This window comes from Bison bison, unplaced genomic scaffold (genome assembly GCF_000754665.1).
Source record: "Bison bison bison isolate TAMUID 2011002044 unplaced genomic scaffold, Bison_UMD1.0 scf7180017864485, whole genome shotgun sequence".
Classification (NCBI taxonomy): Eukaryota; Metazoa; Chordata; class Mammalia; order Artiodactyla; family Bovidae; genus Bison; species Bison bison.
In genome coordinates this window covers 8,709,113-8,717,243 of record NW_011495045.1, presented here as the reverse complement: position 1 = coordinate 8,717,243, position 8,131 = coordinate 8,709,113, and the positions used below count along the sequence as shown (strand labels likewise).

The 8,131-nt window shown below is 38.8% G+C and overlaps 1 protein-coding gene across 2 annotated transcripts in view; it reads left to right on the top strand.

Annotated features, from left to right (window-relative positions):
- The window catches only part of GULP1 (GULP, engulfment adaptor PTB domain containing 1), a 329,829-nt gene that overhangs the window by 80,573 nt on the left and 241,125 nt on the right, over positions 1–8,131 (top strand). The gene's annotated exons all lie outside the window — the stretch shown is intronic.

Here is an 8,131-nt window from a genome sequence, read left to right as displayed (position 1 = left end):
CTTGATGAAAGTGAAAGTAGAGAGTGAAAAGTTAGGCTTAAAGCTGAACATCAGAAACGAAGATCATGGCATCCGGCCCATCACTTCATGGGAAATAGATGGGGAAACAGTGGAAACAATGTCAGACTTTATTTTTTGTGCTCCAAAATCACTTCAGATGGTGACTGCAGCCATGAAATTAAAAGACGCTTACTCCTTGGAAGGAAAGTTATGACCGACCTAGATAGCATATTGAAAAGCAGAGACATTACTTTGCCAACAAAGGTTCGTCTAGTCAAGGCTATCGTTTTTCCTGTAGTCATGTATGGATGTGAGAGTTGGACTGTGAAGAAAACTGAGCGCCGAAGAATTGATGCTTTTGAACTGTGGTGCTGAGAAGACTCTTGAGAGTCCCTTGGACTGCAAGGAGACCCAACCAGTCCATTCTAAAGGAGATCAGCCCTGGGTGTTCTTTGGAAGGAATCATGCTAAAGCTAAAACTCCAGTACTTTGGCCACCTCATGCGAAGAAAAGACTCTGATGTTGGGGGCGATTAGGGGCAGGAGGAAAAGGGGACAACAGAGGATGAGATGGCTGCATGGCATCCCCAACTTGATGGACATGAGTTTGAGTGAACTCCGGGAGTTGGTTATGGACAGGGAGGCCTGGCGTGCTGCAATTCATGGGGTCGAAAAGAGTGGGACACGATTGAGCAACTGAACTGACTGACTGACTGATCTGAATCACATGGAGCAGAACTTCTTTTTAACCTTGGCATCAAGAACAGAAATAACCCCTGTTTTATAGGCTGTAGTCCCAGTAGTGGTTTATCAGGGTTCCATTGTTTGAGATGATAATACTGTTTAAGAAGGTTTGATATGATATGCAGCTAAATTCATGTAATGATCAGTTGTGTTATAATAGGATGGTTGGCTTGAGCCCAGAAAGAACTTTCAAAAGCAATGCAGAAATCTCCAGGTTAATGAGACTTCCTGATGAGTCAATTAATGCCTCCAAATGTTTATCACAGTAGTCATTTAGTGGCTGCTACTAGTCTCAAGGGTACACAAAATTCTAATGAAGACTAATAAGAGTATTAAAAAAAAAAAAAAAACAGGAACAAATGAGAAAAGGCTTGTAGGTATTTTGGGAAATAGCCTTCATAATCTATAGTGAGTATTTGATAAATCACAGTATTAAAGAGTGTTTTCCATTTGTGAAGTGCCTTGTTGTTTATAGTTTATAAAATATTATAATCAGTATTATTGCTTTTCACTACACAGGTGGGCCACAGGTAGAGGAGATGTTACTATTATATTAGTATTTTACAGATTAGGAAATTGAGGCTCATCAATATCAGTAATAAAAGCTGACATGTTGAGGGCTTGTTATGTACCAGACATGGGGTTTGGAAATTTACAGATAGTTTTATCTTTGGCACTATCCTGTGCTATAAAGATTATGACTTGGATTTTGTGGTTGATAAAATTGAGAAGTGGTTAAATAACTTATCCCAGGGTATATGACTGGTAAATGAGTCATGACTTGAACCAAGGTGGACTGACCGAAGGACAGTTGGAACCTTTGAGTAATGCACTGCTTCTTTAAGCTCTTTACACATGAGTTTTCTTTCTTCTCTGTGGCTCTTATAACCTCTAATTATAGCAAACTGTCACAAACAATTCATGACATAATACAGTTCTCTAAATACTCTCAAAAAAGTCAGTGGACTAAATATATTCATACTTTCAGTTGGCACATATGTTATTTTAGTGTCCACTCAGTGACTGGTTCTTCTCTGAGGGTTTTTGTTTTTCATATTGGAGAATTAAAAGAGATACTATCTAATGAAGTGAATATTGGAACTTATCAATTGGAGTCAGTATATATTTTTCCTTTGGAAATATTCTGTATTCTATACCAAAAGAAATAAAATTCACTGTAGAAGTGATTTATCATGAAATGTTTGAGGAACACATGATAAATTTATATAGCACTTGACAAGCTCATTCTTAAAGATACTTAACTTAATGAAACTTCTAATTGGTATATATCAATATTATATAACTATTATATCTGAGAAAAATGCTAAACATATTGCTGTGTAGTAATCTGCTTTTAATAGTTAACGGGTCATTTCTATCGTGGGGGCTTCCTCGGTGGCTCAGTGGTAAAAAATCCTGCAATGTAGGAGACACTGGAGTCACAGGTTTGACCCCTGGGTTGGGAAGATCTTTTGGAGGATGGCATAGCAACCCACTTGTTCTTGACTAGAGAATCCCATGGACAGAGGAGCCTGGTGGGCTGCAGTCCATAGGGTTGCAAAGATTCGGACACGACTGAAGCAACTGAGCATGCGTGTGCGCATCCCCATCATGCCAGGAGGTTATCTGGTCAGATGTGTAACTGTTGACTGGGACATTAGCTCAGGTACTGCTTTGACCAACAGCCTCCACTGGGACATGTAGTGCATTCAACTGTTGCTGGAGTGCTCTGTGAATCTTGCCTCATGATTTGAATGTAGTATTAGGCTGATGTTACTCAAAGGTTAACGTAGGGTAAACATCCATTTGTATGAACACCAGCTCTTATTCTTTAGAGGTGGGAAAGTTTTAGATGAAAGTTTAGCCTTAAATTGGTTTTCCAGTCATATCTGCAACAAGCAAGGAGAATATCAACAGAATACTTAAAAGTGAAAATAAGGAGATATATGTGTATATATTTAATTTTATTTTGGAAATAAATTATGATGTCACAGTTCAGTTCAGTTGCTCAGCCGTGTCCAACTCTTTGTGACCCCACAAACGGCAGCACACCAGGCTTCCCTGTTCATCACCAACTGTCGGAGTCTACACAAACCCATGTCCATTGAGACGGTGATGCCATCCAACAATCTCATCCTCTGTCGTCCCCTTCTCCACCTGCCCTCAATCTTCCCCAGCATCAGGGGCTTTTCAAATGAGTCAGCTCTTCGGATCAGCTGGTCAAAGTATTGGAGTTTCAGTTTCAACATCAGTCCTTCCAATGAAAACCCAGGACTGATGTCCTTTAGGATGGACTGGTTGGATCTCCTTGCAGTCCAAGGGACTCTCAAGAGTCTTCTCCAACACTACAGTTCAAAAGCATCAATTCTTCGGCACTCAGCTTTCTTCACAGCCCAACTCACACATCCGTACATGACTACTGGAAAAACCATAGCCTTGACTAGACGGACCTTTGTGGACAAAGTAAGGTCTCTGCTTTTTAATATTTGTCACAAGAGTTCCAAAACTAGTGAGAATATCCAACTCCCAGCTTGCCCTCTGGTAACATCTTGTATATCTATAATATGCTATCTTAATTTAAAAAAAATTGAAAGGAATAGTGGCCTGAATATCAACCAGTTTTGAAAACATTGAAATTTAATACCTTTTTCTCAATGGTAGATGAAAATTACTGAAACTTTCTGATATAACAAAACTCTATCTCAAAAAAAAAAAAAACTTGTTTATTTTTTTTTAAATTTAAATGGACTTTAAAAAACATTTATTTATTTATTTTTTTGATGGTGCTGAGTGTTGCTTTGCACCAGCTTTCTCTAGTTGCCGTGAGCAGGGCCTTCTCTTCCTTGCAGTGTGGGTGCTTTTCATTGCTGTGGCTTCTCTTGTTGAGGACCACAGGCTCTAGGTGTGTGGGCTTCAGTAGTTGTGGCACATGGGCTTAGTTTGTTCCATGTGGAATCTTGAAGACCAGGGATCAAACCCATGTCCCCAGCATTGGCAGATGGTTTCCCATCCACTGTGCCACCAGGGAAGCCCTTATTTATGTTTTATCTTAAAAAAAATTAATGAAGAAGGCAAAGTTGTTTTTTTTTTTAAACTTTCACTTTTCAAAGAAACAAAGTCTCTACAAGTGCATCATTCTAAAGTGCCATAATCTGTTTTTACATTTTCCACTGACAGACATTTAGGTTGCTTCTGTTTTTTATTTTGAATAACGTTTCTGAGAACTTTTGTGCATAATTGTTTTCTGTGTGTCTGTGTGTGTGTGTGTGTGTGTATATACATACATATATATATATGTATATATATATGTTCAATTCTTTGGGGTATATACCTCAGAGTAGCATTACTGGATTATATGGTAACTCTGTGTTCAATATTTTGAGGACCTGCCAAACTGTTTCCCAAAGTGGCCATACTATTATATAATCTCACCTGCCATGTTTGAAGTTTCCAATTTCACCTCATTGTTGCCAGCAATTCTTAACGTCTATCATTTGGACATGGAACAACAGACTGGTTCCAAAAAGGAAAAGGAGTACGTCAAGGCTGTATATTGTCACCCTGCTTATTTAACTTCTATGCAGAGTACATCATGAGAAACGCTGGACTGGAAGAAGCACAAGCTGGAATCAAGATTGCCAGGAAAAATATCAATCACCTCAGATATGCAGATGACACCACCCTTATGGCAGAAAGTGAAGAGGAACTAAAAAGCCTCTTGATGAAAGTGAAAGTAGAGAGTGAAAAAGTTGGCTTAAAGCTGAACATTCAGAAAACGAAGATCATGGCATCCAGTCCCATCACTTCATGGGAAATAGATGGGGAAACAGTGCAAAGTGTCAGACTTTATTTTTTGGGCTCCAAAATCACTGCAGATGGTGACTGCAGCCATGAAATTAAAAGACGCTTACTCCTTGGAAGGAAAGTTATGACCGACCTAGATAGCATATTGAAAACCAGAGACATTACTTTGCCAACAAAAGTTCGTCTAGTCAAGGCTATGGTTTTTCCAGTGGTCACGTATGGATGTGAGAGTTGAACTGTGAAGAAAGGTGAGTGCCGAAGAATTGATGCTTTTGAACTGTGGTGTTGAGAAGACTCTTGAGAGTCCCTTGGACTGCAAGGAAATCAAGCCAGTCAATCCTAAGGGCAATCAGTCCTGTATATTCATTTGGAGGACTGATGCTGAAGCTGAAACTCCAGTACTTTTGCCACCTAATATGAAGAACTGACTCCTTGGAAAAGATCCTGTTGCTGGAAAAGATGGAAGGTGGGAGGATAAGGGGACATCAGAGGATAAGATGGTTGGATGTCATCACTGACTCGATGGGCATGAGTTTGAGTATGCTCTGGGAATTTATGATGGACAGGGAAGCCTGGCGTTCTGCAGTCCTTGGGGTCGCAAATAGTCAGACATGACTGAGCAACTGAACTGAACTGAACTTTATAATAGAGGAGTCATATCTCTTCATAAATTCTAGAGGTTGTAGCTCATTCTAGAGGTTGGTGCTCATGAAAAGTAGGAAAAAGAAAAAAATCGAGCATTTATGTTAAAAATTTACATGAATGTGTTGTAATCCGTAATATGCTACTTGTGTTTTCATTAGCATCTTGTGACCCTGTCATGCCAGTTTGGACTCCCATGGCTAATCATACTTAAGGAGCAGAGTGTAACTGATATATTGTACTCCATTTCTATCATTTAACATGAGAATTCCTTTACCTACTTTATGTATTCATTTCTTAATTCAGCAATTATTCATGTCTACATCCTAAGCTCTATGAAGAGAAATTAAGACTTTGGGAAAATAAAAAGGCAGCTTGCTCAGACCAGTTGTCCTGGTACCCTGTCTAGTTATCACTCTGCTCACTTTCAAAAGTGTCCCAATTTGGGGTGGTAAATTATATGGTTACCCACAGAATACATTGAAATTCGTATTTTCAGTAAAATTTCAGTTTGAAGGCATATCCCCTATCTTCGGTATCACTACTGAAGAACTGAAGTGGAAAATGATAAGTGTGTAAATGACCATGGCTGAGGTTTTTCCAGTAGTTATGCATGGATATGAGAAATGAACTATTAACAAGGCCGAGAGCCAAAGAATTGATGCTTTTGAATTGTGGTGCTGGAGAAGACTCTTGAGAGTCCCTTGGACTGCAAGGGGTTCAAACCAGTCGATCCTAAAGGAAATCAATCCTGAATATTCATTGGAAGGACTGATGCTGAAGCTGAAGCTCCAATACTTTGGCCACCTGATGCAAAGAGCTGACTCATTGGAAAAGACCTTGATGCTGGGAAAGATTGAAGGTAGGCGGAGAAGGGGACGACAGAGGATGAGATGGTTAGATAGCATCACTGACTCCATGGACATGAATCTGAGGAAATTCCAGGAGATAGTGAAACATGACATGCTATAATCCTGGGGTCACAAAGAGTTGGACACCACTTAGTGACTGAGCAAGAAAAAGTATATGAATGACACAATTCTATAGTAAATAAAGATTGAACTCCAAGAAAACAATTCAAACTAGAAGTGAAGATGGTTGGTAATTCAAAAAACAGGATAATACTGATTTTACACTTATGACATGGTATATTTCTACTTTTTAAAAAAACAGTTAAATAAAACCTTTTTTTCCCTCTTTTCAGTTGATTGCTAAGGTTTTAGCAGAAATGTGAGATTAGTTACTTTTGTATGCAAAGGCTTATGATAAACTTTTAACCTGGCAGAATCCATGAGCTGATAAATAAGTAAGATACAGCTTTTTAACATTCTTTGTTTACAGGGTAGAAAATCTTTTACATGAATTGTTTTAGGAAAAGACTTGGTAGAAATAGGAAAAAACTATGATTAGTAATAGGAAATACTGAATAAAATAATGAAAGGTAACATTCACCAAGCACTTAACTATATTCCAGGCACAATTTTAAGTGCTTTACTTGTACTAACTCATTTATCCACACAAGCCATGATGGTATTATTTTAATCCCAGAAATGAAGAAAATTAGATACAGAATAGTTAACTTGAAGGGCCACTCAACTGGCACTTAAACCAGACTTTTTGGACCTATAGGCTTCACTTTTAAATATTGCCTGACACTTCTCATGTGTTCTTAGGTGCCCATTTACACTTAATAATCATGATTTGTTATTGTTGTTGTTTAGTCTCTACGTCATGTCCAACTCTTTTGCAGCTCCAGGCTCTTCTGTCCATGGGATTTCCCAGGCAAGAATACTGGGGTGGGTTGACATTTTTTTCTTCAGGGGAATCTTCATGACCCATGGATCAAATCCACATCTCCTGCATTTGCAGGAAGATTCTTTACCACTGAGCCACCAGGGAAGCACTAATAATCACGATACTATCATACATTTTTAGAATATCTTGTGGTTAACTAAGTCCTTGTCTGAATAGTCTGTTATTTTTTTTCCTTCTCTCACCCTCCCCCAGTCTCACTCACACATGCAGACACATGCACAGACACATGCACATCACGTGTGTATGGATAGATCTTGTGAAGCAGAACACATTAAGATACTTCATTTTATGGATGGATATGTTTGTGTGCTTTGTCCTAAGTTTTTCAGTTAAGCGGTGGAACAAATGTTGGCTTAAGCTTAGTTCTTTGTAGTCTACAAGCTTGTCTTCTATGATGTAGGGATCACAGAGCAACATGCTGAAATCTTTGTCACATTGGACCCTGGGAAGAATCCTTCTTGGCAACCTAAAAACAAAACCCAGCATGTTCGTCCACCTTTTATTCTTGGGTATTTTCCCATTCTATAGTAACTCTGTAAACTTTTTATGCTTTTATGCCATCAAAATTAGGCCGATACCTCACTCTCATTTCCCATCTGTGAAATAGCGGTCATGTTAAGACCACCTGTATGCTTGTAGTCAGAAATGGTATAACTAACACATTTGCAGAGCACACAAAACAGTGTCTGTCACTCTGTTGTTATCTCATGTTATGAATAAGGACTGAGTTTTAAAAAATATGGGCAGGTTGTGAGAAATCATCCTCATTACTGGAAATAACTTCCAATGCACAGGTGCCTCTGATGTCCATAAAATAAAGTATTGTTTCTGTGCTAATTATAGAGAGATGACTGTGTGGATCACAATAAACTGTGGAAAATTCTGAAAGAGATGGGAATACCAGACTCCTGACCTGCCTCTTGAGAAATTTGTATGTAGGTCAGGAAGCAACAGTTAGAACTGGACATGGAACAACAGACTGGTTCCAAACAGGAAAAGGAGTTCGTCAAGGCTGTATATTGTCACCCTGTTTATTTAACTTATATGCAGAGTACATCATGAGAAACGCTGGACTGGAAGAAACACAAACTGGAATCAAGATTGCCGGGAGAAATATCAGTAACCTC